The 16,120-nt window shown below is 47.4% G+C and overlaps 1 protein-coding gene and 1 long non-coding RNA gene across 4 annotated transcripts in view; one reads left to right on the top strand and one right to left on the bottom strand.

The window, feature by feature from the left end:
* IPCEF1 (interaction protein for cytohesin exchange factors 1) overlaps positions 1-16,120 on the bottom strand; it is a 575,254-nt gene that overhangs the window by 156,399 nt on the left and 402,735 nt on the right. The window lies entirely within an intron of this gene.
* The window catches only part of LOC141098158 (uncharacterized), a 143,183-nt gene continuing 138,927 nt past the window's right edge, over positions 11,865-16,120 (top strand). Inside the window, exon 1 of the long non-coding RNA XR_012234164.1 lies at positions 11,865-12,774. This is a non-coding gene — a long non-coding RNA (uncharacterized lncRNA). The remainder of the gene's footprint in view (positions 12,775-16,120) is intronic.

Raw genomic sequence — 16,120 nt, 5'->3', positions numbered from 1 at the left:
TCAAAAGATGCTTTTGCACCCTTTTTCAGCCAATCAGGAAGAACGGACACTGTGGGCAACGTGATGACATAGGCAGCGGTTACCACCATGTTTGTGAAGGGCATGCAAGTGATTGGCTTGCTTTGTGTGGCGTCACAGGGGGTATAAAAGGGCGTGCACGCTGCCTGCCATGTTACTTATGCTGATCTCAGAATAGGGAGAGCTGCTGCTGCTGCTGCTTCTGTAGGGAGAGCGTTAGGCAGGGAAGAAGATACCAAAAACTACTTCTGCTGCTAGCGATTTTGCCTGTACAACACACCAGTTACTGTGCAGTGCAAGGGGAGGCTATATTTTGGTGCATCAGCTCTGTTGGTTATTAGGCTGCCTTTTAAGGCTCCCTGATAGCTGCATTGCTGTTTTCACACTGCTGAGCAAACTGCTTTTTTCAAAGCAATTCAAATTGTATTGTTTTGTCCTGGTGAGTTACTGAGCGTTCATTTTTTCACACACCGTACAGTGGTGTACGCTCCTCACACAGTACCGTGTACCGGCTGTTATCATGGCCAAATTGAAGCTGTGTGTGACTCTGTAAGGAAAAGCCGAGGAGTTTGTCCATTCTTACAGACCTACACCCTAGGGAGATTCCAATTCTGCCCAATTCTATATACACCGTGTAGTTAGTCATACACTAGGCAATTTCTGCCTGTCACATTGCGGAGTAATCTGTCCTGGGCCAGAGACAATAGTTCAGCGGCCAAATTGAAGCTAACTGTGTGTGACTCTGTAAGAAAAAGCCGAGGAGTTTGTCCGTTCTTACAGACCTACACTCTAGGGAGATTCCAATTCTGCCCAATTCTATATACACCTTGTAGTTAGTCAAATACTAGGCAATTTCTGCCTGTCACATTGTGGTGTAATCTCTACTAGGCCTGAGACAATAGTTCAGCGTCCTCCAATCTACAGTGAGATTCAAATTCTCACCAATACTATATACAGCTTCTGCCTTCTTATACACCAGCCAATTTCTGACTGTCACATTGCGGTGTAATCTCTACTGGGCCTGAGACAATAGTTCAGCAGGCTCCCTTTTCTGGCAGTAGGTAAACCGCTTTTAAGGCTGGAGCTTCAGGAACAAGTTTTGGCTTACATTGCTGACACAGCCTCCAGCTCTATCGCCTCCTCTTCTGAAGTTTCAAAAAATATAAGCACTGCGTCGTCAGTGAAGGCTCCTGGTCAGGAACAACACCTTTCCTTGTGTCCCTCACCCCTACCAAAAGTGAAGGATGCGGCAGGTCACACTACAGATTACTCCATGGAGCTCTTTTCTCATACCATGCCTGGGTTATCAAGTCAAATCATGAATTCCCGTGTCCAAGATGAATCTGACATGTGCAACTGCTCCCAAAGAAGATAGCCAGGAACGCTACATTGTTTCCCCCACTGTAAGCCCACCGGTTAGCACACCACCAGCAGCAAATGTTGAGGTGTCGTCGCAAGGCCAAAGCAGTCAGGGAATTACAATGTTATATCAATGAAAGACTGAATCTAGGCCATCAGAAAGAACACCAACTCCATCACCATCATCAACCCTCTCTCAGTCCGCGATGTCCACTGCTAGTTCCACCATATGCAGCTCTCAAGTCCAACTCACCTTACCAGAGACTGAGTAGGACAAGAAAGTACTCATCCTCTCATCCGCGTACACTGGGTTTGAATGCCCACATTGCCAAACTAATCTCTTTAGAGATGATGCCCTACCGGTTGGTTGAAAGCGCAGCTTTCTGCGAACTCATGGCCTACGCAATACCACGCTATGACCTACCCAGTCGCCACTTCTTTTCTCGCAAAGCCATCCCAGCCCTCCACCTTCATGTGAAAGACCGCATTGTCTATGCACTCAAGCAATCAGTGAGTGGAAAGGTGCACCACACAACTGATGCATGGTCCAGTAGGCATGGCCAGGGCCGTTACGTGTCCATCACTGCACACTGGGTTAATGTGGTGGATGCAGAGTTCACAGGGGACATCGGTGGTGGGACAGTGCTGCCTAGCCCACGGTATAGGAAACAGTTGGCTGTAGGCGTTCGACCCTCCTCCTCCAGAATCGAAAGCTCGTCCACAGAGCGCAGTCGCACGAGCACTCCATCCGCAGCTGCCAGTGTTGCACACGAGGTGTCCCCCTATCGATCAGCTAGTGTAAAGCATCAGCAGGCTGTGTTGCAGATGATGTGTTTGGGCGACAGACACACCGCGGCGGTACTGGCCGACTACTTTCAGTCACAAACTGAGTCATGGCTAGACAGTCTACAACTTGAGGCAGGCAAGGTAGTTAGTGATAACGGCCAGAATTTTGTGGCAGCCATAGCCCTTTCAAAACCCAGACACATACCTTGCTTGGCTCACACCTTGAACCTGGTGGTGCAGTGCTTCCTCAATAATTATCCGGAGTTAACAGGCCTGCTCCATAAGGTTCGAAGACTGTGCTCGCACATCCGCCGGTCGCCGGTACACTCCACTTCCCAAGCACCGTCTAATTATCGACGTTGCAACAAGGTGGAACTCCACCCTGCACATGGTTGAGCGGCTGTGTGAACAGAGGCAGGCCGTAATGCATTTGTGGGAGGATACACGGGCAGGCACTTTGAGGGCAGACATGGAGTTGACAGGTGTGCAGTGGTCGAAGCTGAAAGACCTCTGTAAAGTCCTTCAGTGTTTTGAGGAATGCACACGGCTGGTAAGCGCAGACGATGCCATCATAAGTATGAGCATCCCACTTATGCGTCTGCTCATGCAAACTTTGATGCACATTAAGGAGCAGGCGTCTGCAGCCGAGGTAGATGAGGAGGAAGAGGAGGAGGGAAGCCTTGATGACAGTCAGCCATTGTCTGCTCCGGGACCGCTCCTGGACGAAGTGGAGGAAGAAGAGGAAGAGGAGGAGGAGGATGATGATGGGGATGATTCTTTAGGGGAGGAGGATGCTTCTCATGGGGCAAGAGAAAATGTTGGCGTGGCAAGGTCTGGTACAGGGTTAGTGCGTGACTGGAGGGATGTGGATTTGCCAGAAAGTGCTCCTCCACCCAGCACTCGCAGTGGATCATTGACACCGGGAACATTAGCCCACATGTCAGATTATGCGATGAACAGAGAAAAAGGTGGGAACCACCACATAAATGCAATATCCAATATACAGGGTGCTGCCTGTGTGCCAAGGGACAAGATGAATAAACAAAAGGAAAAAGACGGCACACCAGGGCGCACACACCAAATAGAGATAAAGTGAAAAAAGCTTTATTGTAACAAAAGATGCACACACATGTTAAAAACATTTAAAACACTAAAATCAGTGATAAACTGTTGTATTGTAACCGTTATATTTTTGCCACATTCCATGACGTCTATGCAGATTATTTTGATTGTCAACATATGTCCGTTATATGTACTACACAGTTTATCACTGATTTTAGTGTTTTAAATGTTTCTAACATGTGTGTGCATCTTTTGTTACAATAAAGCTTTTTTCACTTTATCTCTATTTGGTGTGTGCGCCCTGGTGTGCCGTCTTTTTCCTTTTGTTTATTCATCATGTCAGATTATGCCTTGCAGATCCTAAAAAGGGACCCCTGCATTGCCAAAATGATGAACGATGTCAACTACTGGTTGGCCAGCATCCTGGATCCACGCTATAAAGGCAAATTCCAAAACATAATGCCACAGGAGAACCTTGACCTAATATTGGCTAACAAACAAGCAACTCTGGTAAACCGGTTGGTTGAGGCATTCCCAGCACACATCAGCGGTGATGGTTCTCACACGAGCCATAGGGGCCGGGGGCAGCTTGGAAGAGGTGTTCGTGGTGCACGCATCAGAAGTGGCGTTGGAGACAGGGGTTTCATGACCATGTTGTGGACTGATTTTTCAAGTCCTGCTCACACGACTGGTAATACTGCATCGATTGAAAGTGACAGGAGACAGCAGTTGTCAACTATGGTTACAAACTACTTCTCGTCCCATATCGATGTTCTCCCTCACACGTCATTCCCATTTGACTATTGGGCCGCTAAACTGGACACCTGGCCTGAATTGGCACAATATGCCTTACAGGAGCTTACTTGCCCAGCTGCAAGTGTGCTATCAGAAAGAGTCTTCAGTGCAGCTGGAACAATCCTGACAGAAAAAAGGACCCGTCTGTCGACCCAAAATGTGGATGATCTAACCTTCATTAAAATGAACCATGCATGGGTTTCCAAGGATTTTGTCCCACATTACACTGATGACACATAGGTTGCCAGAAAAATGGCTTGCTTTGGTCCTCCTCTTCCTCGGACTTGACCAATTTCGCCTTTAGCAGCAGCTGAATGTCCCAGATCAACATATGCCATTTTGTAAACCTCCCTAACTGGGATGCCTCCCCTCCCCCATGGCTGGGGTCACCACCTAGCGCACACAACCGTGCGAGTGCTGTTGTCCTGGACAGGTGGGTAGGCCGACTCTTGGGCGTGGGCACTGGCACAGGGTCCCTCATAGTGCAATCAAGTGTCTGACGGTGGGGGTGCACAACCGCCGTCAGACACACCGCCGTACTATGAGGGGCCCAGTGCCAGTACCGACACCCACGAGTGTGCCCCCCTTGCTTGGGCAGGGCCACAGCATTTGCAATGTTTACCTCTCCCTGCTCCTCCGCTGTGTAGTCTGGGCTGTCAAATCCTTCACTGGGACTGCCACTACAAATTTGGTGAACTGATAGATGATGGTTAAGACGTAGCTATGCCCTGTCCCGCTGGCCGGGCTCTAGCTTCAGATGATAAATGGCTTCCATTTCTTATGGACGTCGACTCACAATGACATGCAGTGGTGGTTTATCATCAGCTTTCACAGTTTTCCTACTCACAGACGTGTGACATTCCGGCGCACATTTTTAAATGTGCCCTCTCATGCCAATCCCATAGAATCGCCTATGGCCTGTGGCTTCTGTCTTTTGCACTCCAAAGTTACGTGACAGATCATGATAGGCAGTGAGCAAAATGGTTACATCTCTCCCTGTGATAAAAATTTGATAGAGATGAGTAACGCTGATGGGATCAATGGTACTGCGATACAGCAACACTTTCTTCACAAAGTTATGTTTTCGCTGTCTCCACACACAAATTAATTGAGGGTCAGCATCGCCTCTGAGAATTGTGACGGAAGTTTTTCCCGTGATTATTAATTCCTAGATTTTTGCAATCACTAGACTTTATGTCAGTAATTGCATGCATCTCATTTCCTATTGCGTAGAGGCTGGACTTGTCTTACTGAGACAGAAATATATATGAAGATTTAAAAATACCACGAAAAGTGTATACTGGTGTACGCTTCAAAAACATTTCCTTTTTTCTACTTTTTAGATTGTTGTCTAATCCATACTGAGAACACGGAGATTTTAAATGTTTAAACTATGCTATATATACCTGCTATCCAGTGATAATGTACCCTTTCTCACCTTTGTCCAATCACGTCTAATCTATACTGGGCTGAGACCGTCTGAGCCTGCCTCCTGATCTATAGACATAGGTTTTTAATGTGTAAACTATGCTATACATACCTGTAATCCGGTGATACTTTACCCTTTCTCACCTTTGTCCAATTACGTCTAATCCATAATGGGCCTGAGACCGTCTGAGCCTGCCTCCTGATCTATAGACATAGGTTTTTAATGTGTAAACTATGCTACATATATACGTGTTATCCGGTGAAACTGTACCCTTTATCAACTTTCTACAATGTTGTCGAATCCATACTGGGCCTGAGAACAGCTGCAGAGCTGTTAAGCAAACTACAGCACCTGTGGTTTGGACACGTAATTTTTTCATTTTGTCAGGAATGCCGGTTAGGCCTAATTCTGTAATTGTGGTCGACCTGCACTTACTGGGAAATCATCATTCGCGGGGAATTATTGGAATCCCAGATCCCCATCACTAACGGTGTTCAGCGGGTTAGCTGCACCTGTAAGCGACAAAAGCTGGTCCTTTCAGTGTAGTGCGCACACAGCCCCGGACATGTAAGGGCATGATAGACCTGTTATTGCTCGATCTCGTGTGCCAGAGCCTCGTGTATCCCTCTAGTAAGCTTGACGCTTACCGCTGGGGCATGCCGGAGTCTCGGTCATTAACGGAATAAAGCTGAGAAATCGCTAGCACAACTACATACGGACATACCACACCACACCCAGAATCGACACAGCTTGCAATCTGTTCATCTTTTCTGTAGCTTGTATGGTTGTGGTTTCCCGGGTGGAGTCCAATTAAGCCACAGGCTCCACTCTTGGTGGTGCCCTTTTGGACATTCCTTTAAGGTTCAGCTTTGCAATCATACAGCCCCCGGAAACCAAACACTTTGCCTTCATGGACGCAGTTTGGAGGTTCGTGGGAATAACGCCGCCCCATCGGCAGTTGGCATAATTTATTGGTGGGAAGTCTGACGGTATATGATCATGTTCGATTTCAGAATTTTTTTTTTTTTGGTTTGTATTTTACATTTTTATTCCAGCCTTTCTTGACTTCATAAGGGCATGACAAGCCTATATCTGTGTCTCCTCCACCTCCTCCTTTTACTCCTCCACCTCTTTTCTAAATGTAGTTGCCCTTTTCCATATGTTATTTTTGTCTTCTGAACATTTTGTCTGCTTTGGGACACCTTTAAAGGTGTTTTGTAATTGTTTTCTATGAGTTTATATGTGTTTGTCTGCCATTGTTTTCAATGGGTTCGATGGTGTTCTTCGAACGTTCGACGAACATTCGACGAACTTGCCTCCTGTGCGACGAACCAAAACACTAGCGGGGTGGCTCAACACTACTCCTGATATATAGAAGTACATTGTTAATGTTTAAACTATGCTATATATACCTGGTATCTGGTAATACTGTACCCTTTCTGCCTGGAAGTCCTCCGCCACCCACCACTCTTAAGTGTATCATTGACACCTGGAACATTGTCCCACATGTGTGATTATTTCTTGCGGATCTTCTTGTTATATTGTGGTGTGATCCATTCTGAGCGTGTGAGTGTCTCCTGCAATTTAGATGTGCATTTAAAAATTACCCCAACACTGTATACAGCTCTACGCTTGTGATACATTACCCATTTACTGCTTGTTATATTCTGGTCTAATCCAAACTGACCAAGTGAGAGTTATTTTCTGACTGTGGAAATAAATACTGAAATTGACAACAATGACACCAACACTGTACAGCTGTACTCTTGAGATCCATTACCGTTTTACGGCTTTTTAGATTGTGTTGTAATCCAATACTGAGCCTGCGAGTGTCTGTGTGTGCCTCCTCAAATATCTACGGAGATTTAGAATGTTTAATCTATACTATATATACCTGCTATCTGATGATACTGTACACTTTGTCTAATTTTTATATTCTTGTCTAATCCATACTGAGCCTGTGAGCGTCTCTGTGTGACAGATGGAATATATAGGGAGATTGACAATTATCCTTTGACTGAATAGAGCTGTACGCTTCTGATACAGTGCCATATATCTAATGTTATTTTGGGTCTATTTTCTGCAAAATTTTGAAGTTTGGTGGAAGACGCCACGGACGTGGGCGTGGGGGGGCTAGCTGGTGCTGATGGTGGTGGTGCATCTGCTGGTAGTGGCAAAAGCACAATAGCAGCTAAGGCAGGAGGTGTTGAGCCTGCGTCATGGTCTGGCTCCAGAACGCCTGGAAGGCTACCTTTTCTGGGAGTAGGTTAACCGCTTTTAAAGGCGGAGCATGAGGAACTGGTTTTGGCTTACATTGCCGAAACAGACTCCAGCAAATATGCCCTCCTCTTCTGAAGTTTCAAAAAATGCAAGCACTGAGTCTTCAAGTGCTGGCTCCTGGTCAGGAAAAACCCCTCTCCTTGTGTCCTTCACCCCCACCAAAAGTGAATGATGCAGCAGGCCACACTTCACATTAGTCCATGTAGCTCTTTCTATCATACCATGCCTGGGTTATCAAGTCAAATTGTGAATTCCCATGTCCAAGATGAATCAGACATGGAATGTGGGTGGCCAGCCAGGGCAGTGGGGTTAATCGGTACCGGGCCGGTGTCTCACAGGGATGTGGCACGGTGGTGGCGACCCGTTCCGTGGCCCTGGACTTCCATGCAAAGGGGTGAATTACGTTTATAGGTGAATGATACGTGTCGCCACCTGTGGCTTCTGATTAGATTGACCAGCGCTGCAGTGTCGCTTCTCTGGGACAGATGTTGTGGTGCAGCTAAGATGTAGAAGCTCTGCACAGGTGGGCCGTAGTCGCAGGGCAGATGAAAGAGTTGGTAGATGGTGTGCAGTGCAGGATGTAGCAGAGCCGTGCGCCAGGCGCAGGAGAAAGATGACAGACACAGTCATGCAATTCCTTTACCTGTACTTGGTAAGTGCCGTCCAGGACCCAGAGTACAGATGGAGAAGGAGTTCGTCAGCCTGGAAGCCAATTTCGAATTCTCTCTCTGCAGATAGGTAGTGTGGCCTCCATTCTAGCGCTTATCTGAGGTACTCGCAGTGCTGAGTTCAATGAAGTTCCCACTGTTGACTCTCTTTTGGAACTTTCTCATATGGCAGGCAGCCGTAGCCTTTTCCTTCAGGCTCCCACATGTTGATGCTGGGGCCTCCGAGCCTTAGTTGGGTACAGAGCATTTACAGCTGCTACTTTCTCCGGTATCTGCTGCAGGAATGTCAGTGTCTCTACAAACTCGGAGACCGGAATCCGGACCATGTGCTCCAGCTAGGAGTGAGCCTTAACTCTGCTTATCCTCCAGCTCCCCTTCCCTGCACAGAGTGCCCTAACTTACCTCCTCCCGACCACAGAGAGCAGCTCCTCAGCAGTCAGGTTCAGAGGTCTCCCTGCTGGCCTGGAGTGGGAAATGTGTTGTGTGTTGGTTGAACTGCTAGAGAGATCCTTCGTTGCTCCCAAGCATGACATCACACTCCCTAGGAGGAAGGTAATGCCACTGTGGCGACCGTACTCCTGGGGATGCCACAAATGCACTGATGCCCAGCCACTGCTAGATGATTCTGCTGGTACATTGACCCAGACCACTACATTCCCCTCACACTCTACACAGCCAGAATCTGACCCTGAGGAAACTCAGGTTCCCCTTCCCGCATACTATACCACCTTACAAGGTGACAAATAGGAAGGTGCAGATGAAAGTGCAGGTTCCTTGAGCAGGTGGGGGGCATACTCATGGGCGACGGCACTGGCACAGGGCCCCTCATAGTACGCAAAAGTGTCTCTGCCGGTGGGAGGGCCCATCCGCCGTCAGACACACAGCCCCACACCGCCGTACTATGAGGGGCCCTGTGAGAGTGCCGTCGCCAACGTGTGGGCCCCCCTGCTTGCTCCGGATCACAGCACTTGCAAAGTTGAAATACTTACCTCTCCCTGCTCCACCGCCATGACGTCTTCCGCGTGTCCTGACAGTGATATTCTGATCAGAGAGCGCAATGACATCATGTCTGTACGCCCTCTGCCTAAACAGCCAAGTGCAGTGAGATGGAAGATGGGGACGACGAGGAGTCCAGACTAGTACAGGGATTCCCTAGCGAGGAGACTTATTTAATTGTTTTCAATGTTGGGACAGCAATTTTTGGGGAGCACTATACTCTGGAGAATGATATATGGGGCCCACCATACACTGGAGCATTCCAAAGGTGGACATCAGACACTGGAGCAGCATTTACAGGGCCCATTATACACTGGAGCATTAGAAATGGGGTCCATTATATATGGAGCATTATTTGGGCCCATAAGACAGTGGAGCTTCATCCATGGGGACCAACATATACTGTAGCATTATGTGGAGGTCATCATATACTGTTTCAAACATTATATGGGACCAATGATTCTGTATGGAGAAATATATGGGCCTCATTACTCTGTATAGCGCACTATGCGGTGCCCATAATACTGTATGGAGTAATATACTGTCCGTTTTTGGAGCTATTGGAGAATTTAAAATCGATATCAGTCATGAGATGTAAAAAGTGAAGTATTTTTCATTGTACTATACCGCTATTTCTCTACCGTATCAGAGCATCATGAGTTGTGGTATGTGTTAAAGGGGCGCTCTTTGGCCCAGGGCACATGAAAACCTGGAGCCAGCCCTACCCCTCCACAACTTTAGCCAAATAATCCCCAGTTTTCAGTGCGTAACTATTATTATGAAGTAAATTAAGGTTGACAAGCTTCAGTAATAAAAACTGATGTTTTTGCCATTCAAATGGGCACTGTAGGTGTGTTTAATGTCCTCCACTCCTGCCAACTTTGCTTCCCCATTGATTTGCATTGGGTTTCGTGTTTCAGTCGGCCTTCGACTTTTCACGATAATCGGCCGAATTCGTTCGACCCGACTTTTGAGAAAATCGGGTTTCATGAAACCCGACTCGACCCGAAAAAAGGCAAAGTCGCTCATCTCTAATGGACACACTAATGCCTAATGGTTTGAACAGCGAAATTGAGCTTTTTGCTTTTAATGTTTAAATCCAGACAGTAAATGAGGCAGGATATAAAAGCGCTGCTTATGCTCCATGGAACATCCCTGAAGAAGGAATCAGTGTATTCCAAGATGCGTTGGACAGTTTTGTTAGCTTCTTCGCTTTCCTTAGCCAGTCACGTGAGTAATCACGTGACTGTGATGTCATGCAAGTTCCTCCAGCTTCACTGCACCTTGCCGGCTACAGCCTGCGCGCGGTGCCTTCACAGCCTACCAGCTAAGGTTGGTACATGGCAGGCAGGATGTCTGTCTCCGGCCGGGACAGCGTCCAATATCCCTAGCATCATTGCTGCTTTTTTTGGAACTGGCTGCTCACCTCCTGAACTACAGTAGGACATCGCCATTTGCTTCAGTGGGATTCCTTCCCCCACAGGACTTGTTCTGGGAAGCACTCCATTTTTTTTCACTTTAATTTCATTTTAAAGGTAATCCATTATTTTCTTGCTTTATTGTTTAGTGATTTCAGCGGAACCCTTTATTTTCTATAGTTTATAATAGCTTATTATCTAGAACTTCTGCTATTATCTTGTATCCGACCAACATCCTGCTATGTATGCTGATTAGCCAACTGGGCGTTCTTTTCGGGTTTGATTCCATTATATATATATATATATATATATAAAGAGAGAGAGAGAGAGAGAGAGAAAGATTACTCTAAGCGCAAATATTAAATATATTTCTTTAGTTATATCATACTGTTTGGGGTGTTTGTGGGCCATACTGCAGTGTAGGGTGCTGTGGGGCCATCATAGTATACATGTGGGCTGTTTTGGACATAATACTATTTATGGGGGGGGTTGGTGTGGATATCACACCATATGGGTGGCTGTGGTCACCATTATATTGTGTAGGAGGACAGTGTTAGAAGTGGTTCCATTTTGAAGAGGACAGCGTGGTATGACGGCATAGTGGGAAAAGGGGCACAGAATAGATTTATAGAGCATGAAAATGGAGGCACAATATGGAGAGGGATTAGCATGGGGGGGACAGTGTGGAGATATAAAAAGTGTAATAGAAAATCGGTATTATTTTGCTCATCCATATACTTTTACATACTTAGCAATTTCAGTCCCCAAAGCCCCATCAGATTTTTTAATAACTAATAAACCTCAAGGTTTTCTCACCAAGCTCATAAACTCACAATACTTTTGTATGACAGCAAGCATTCAATAGAGGCCGTACGGGGCCCCTGGCCATCAAGGGAGGCCGGCATGATGGGGTAACGTGTGAATTTTAGTGAGCCTTAATGTTTGGGTGGAATTAGGGGTTATCAGGAGAGCTTAGGTGGTGAAAGGGTGTAGGTCATGGGGGAAGGATGGGTTAGAGGTGGGACGTAGGGGCTTGACACAGGGTATCAGCGATTTTGTATGGGAACCATTTTTCGTACCTCCACTTTGCGGACAAGAAGCTCAGAGGTACCTTGTCATGGACGTAGAGGCCTTGCTGCAGAGACTGCGGAACACGGTGGGCACTCAATGGCTGCAGGATTCAGTGAGCAGCCTGCTTCAAGGGGTGGTGTCGGAAGCTGCCCAGGTTTCATCTCAGGGGCACCGGCCGCAGAGGTCCAGGCCTCCGGCGCACCTAAGCCCCGAGGTCACCCCTCAGGGACCCTCCGGTGATTGATGTGGGCCGCAGATTAGCGGTGACTCGCAGCAGAGCTGGGAGGAATCTTTCATCATGGCGGAGCCTGCAGCATGGGGAGGTGTCGGCCTCCCTCTTGTCTGATTCATCACATTGGGTACCAGGAGCAAGAGTGGCAGGTGATGGTGTTGCGCAAGGGCCTGCCTGGCGCAGAGTGATGGGTGAAGCCAGGAGGCAGGGGCTATACCATCAGGCCCCTCAGCGTCAGGAGTACAGCGGGCGGCAATCGGCTGGCCTAGGCTGGAGCGCGCTGCCGATGGCAGTGCAGGAGGCGGCAGGATCAAGCAGCACAGGGCTGCAGGAGTCATCAGCAGTTCAGGGGCAGCAGACGGGCGCCCCCATCAGCGGCATCGATGGAGTACTGCAGGGCATGTGCAGTGCCTCTCAGCACGGGCAGCAGGACGCTGGCTGGCCCTGGACCCGGAGCTATGATGACAACAGCGACAGCTCTGAGGGTCCTTGCACAGACGGCTGGCACACTGAATGCTACCAGTCGGCTGTCTGTGGTGCGGGGAGACCCTGGAGCTACAGAAGCAACCAAAGATCGTCGCAGTGGGGGTTCAGAACAAGGACACCGTCTACAGGATCCAGGATCTTCGGCTGCTGGGTTCACAGCGCCAGGGCAGCTAGGTGAGAGTGACCATTTATTCCCTTGTAACCCTTTGTTAGCTTCAACAGTGAATAGGAGTAAGTATATGTTTCCTGGGGGAGTTAGCGGTGGTCTAGGGTTAATTATGCATGGTCTCAGAGATTTAGCTATGTTTTGGGGGTCCGGGGGTTTCCAGGGAGGGCTATCACCGTCCGCCGCTTGGTTTGGGAAATTCTAGGGAAGCTGTAGGGTTTGGGCGTTCATCAGGGGGTGCTGGGGTTCTTAGCAATGCGGGCTTCAGGGATGGGGTGTCGACATCTGCGGAGGGAGATGTCGCCTTATCTGGTGTTACTGCACCTTCGGTTGATTTGGCCTTCTCAGCTCAAGTGGGGGGTGGTGAAAAAGAGAAAGAGGATACTGTGAGTTTGGATGATGCAGTAAGAGGAGAAGTTTACGTTTGTTTCGAAGGGCCGTTGGAGGTGCATTTGAAGCAAGAAGTTAGGGAGAAGATATGGAAAGGGGATTATATCGAGATATTTTCTTTGTTGTCTTTAGAACGATTTAATTTAGACAGGATGAGGAGGGAGGATTCGAGGAAGGAGGATGAGGAGAAGAGGAGGTATCGATTAATTCCCAGAACCTTCTCTAACTGGTTTCAAGCGTTTGCCATTTTGGCTAATGTAATTGGAGAGAAGGCCCCTGAAAATTGTTCTGGCCTTTTTTGTTATATGGACGCTATAGGTGAGGCGTATGGAGTTTACATGGGTCAGGGCTGGTTACTATACGATGAGTAGTTTCGGAAGCGGAACACAGTCCGGCCTAGCATTCGTTGGGATCACAAGGACACTGCTCTCTGGATGAGGGTTATGGTTCCGTCTAGGATGGGGCAATAGAGTCAGCCCTTTCCAGGGGGCACTGGGGATTCGGGACAGTCAAGACACTCGGTGGCTATGCAGAGAGGACTGTGTTTCGCATTCAATGAGGGGTTGTGCAAATTTGGGACAAAATGCAAATTCAAGCATGAGTGTTCAGCTTGTGAGGGCGTGCATGGAGCATCAAAATGTTTTAGAGGGGGCAGATAGAGAGTGGGCAACGGCATTGAAAAATGGAGTGACACTGGTTCGACTGGACGTGATGGAGGTGGCATTGATCCCCAGTTATGTTCAGTGCTGTATATGTCGTTTGATTTGGCCATGGACTGGGTGTGTTTATGTGGAAGAGGGGCTTGGTTGGTTGGCAAAACCGACATAGAAGCATTTCAGCTACTGCCGGTGCATCCTGATAGCCTGCACTTCTTGGGAAGTTTTTGGGAAGGAGGATTTTTTGTCGATCATTGCCTTCCTAAGGGCTGTTCTATTTCTTGTGCTTATTTTGAGACATTCATCCCATTTTTGGAATGGACTGTTAAAGACGTGTAGGGCTTGAATTCGTATATTCATTACCTCGATGACTTCCTGTTTATACGTCCGGCACAGGGTTCTGATTGCTCTTTGTTGTTTCATACAATGGAAGTTTGGCAAAGAAGTTTGGGGTTCCACTAGCGGCTGATAAAACGGTGGGGCTGGTGACTGCATTGAGTTTTTTGGGGATCAAGACTGATACCCTGGCGATGGTGTGTAGATTGCCTGACGAGAAGATGATCGCTTTGTGTGAGGAGGTATCGAGAGCAAGAGATTCAAAGAAAATAATGTTGCGAGATTTACAATCTTTGTAAGCTAAATTTCGCATGCAGAGTAATGCTGATAGGTTGGGCATTCTGTCAAAGGTTATTGCTGGTGACAGCGGGAGTGAGATCACCAGTACATATCATTAGATTGAAAAAAGAATTCCGGGAGGATTTTATGGTGTTGGCCATCTTTTTGGAGAAATACAACGGTAAATCCATTTGGATTCAGCCAGTGGTGAATGCTGATACTTTGGGCTTTCTCATGAATATTGTGGAAGGACGCAGTTTTGGCTTGTTTTTTCATGGAAGTTGGTTGGTGGCGGAATGGCCCAATTTTTGGAGGGAGCAGGGTCTGTTGTCAAACCAGGTTTTGCTTCATCTGTTTCCCATTGTGGTGGCACTGTCGTTGTGGGGCGGAAGAGTGAGAAATAGGAAGATTTATTTTCCCTGTCTGCTGGAAGAGGTGGTGTCAGTGATAAATTAATTATCATCGGCATCTCCGGCGGTTGTGAAAGTGTTGCAACGTTTGGTCTTGTTGGGGTTATCTTTTAACTTATGGGTTGTGGCAGAGGTGAGGTCAGTGGAGTTTAATCCTGTCATTATCATTTCTCATTTACAGTGGGAATGTTTTCGGGAGCTGGCACCTCAGGCGGATTCATCGGGCATGGAATGTCCAGCGGAATTGTGGAGTCTTCCTTGTGTGCAGTAGGGCAATTGTTCACAAAGTCATTGTCAGATAGGTCATGGAGGCAATACGGTTAGGCCTGGTTATATGGGGAGATTGAAGGGTATCTTTGGGAGAGGTGATGGAGGACGAGAGCAGATTACTGTTGCTGGTGGGCCATTGTAGGGAATCGGGTTGGTCAGTGTCAAAATTTAATAAGTTGTTAGCAGATCTTGCTTTTGGTTTCAAGCATAGAGGTCTTAGGGATGTGACTAAGTCTTTTTTGGTGCTTCACACTTTGAAAGGGTGGAGAAAGGGATGGAGAGTGGTGGATAGGAGACGTCCAGTTTCGTATGAGGTATTATTAGTTCTGGGTAATCAGTTGCTGGGAGTGTGTTCCTCGCAGTGGGAGGTGGATCTTTTTAAGGTGGCATTTGCTTTGGCCTTCTATGGAGCCTTTCGTTTGGGAGAATTAGTTAGCCCCTCCAAATCAAGGAAGGCTCTAGGGTTGAGGGAAGATTTGGATGTTTATAGCATCAGAGTGGTGGTATTCATTCAGTCTTCCAAAACGGATGTGAGCGGAAAGGGTTGTAAGGTGGTGTTGTTTAGGGTCATTGGTTCTCCTTTGTGTCCAGTGGTTTGTGTAAGTAATTTTATGAAGCGGTGTGGCGTGTTGTGGAACCCCTTTTTGATCCATGCAGACGGTTCATTTTAATCACATTTTCAGTTTATTGCGGTATTTAAACATTGTTTGGAATTGGGGGGCATCTCGGCGAAGGATCACGGTGGACATTCTTTTAGGATCGATGCGGTCATGGAGGTGACTAGGAGGGGTTTAGGGGAGTAAGTGGTGAAGAGGATTGGGCAGTGGGAATCAGCAAGGTTTAGGTCATATATCCACCCGAATCTGGTTTAAGGATGCAGTGTGGTGAGGTTTCTTTGGTTTAAGAATTTTTTTTTTCCTTTTTTGTTTCAGACTGTGGTCAGCAGCTTATTTGGATAATGGGACATTCATTCGTGTTCGGGACAGCGTTACGTGCAGCGCTTAATCTAGATG

Source organism: Dendrobates tinctorius, unplaced genomic scaffold (genome assembly GCF_039654945.1).
Source record: "Dendrobates tinctorius isolate UK_male_01 unplaced genomic scaffold, ASM3965494v1 ptg000087l, whole genome shotgun sequence".
Lineage (NCBI taxonomy): Eukaryota > Metazoa > Chordata > Amphibia > Anura > Dendrobatidae > Dendrobates > Dendrobates tinctorius.
This window is presented reverse-complemented; position numbering and strand designations above follow the sequence as displayed.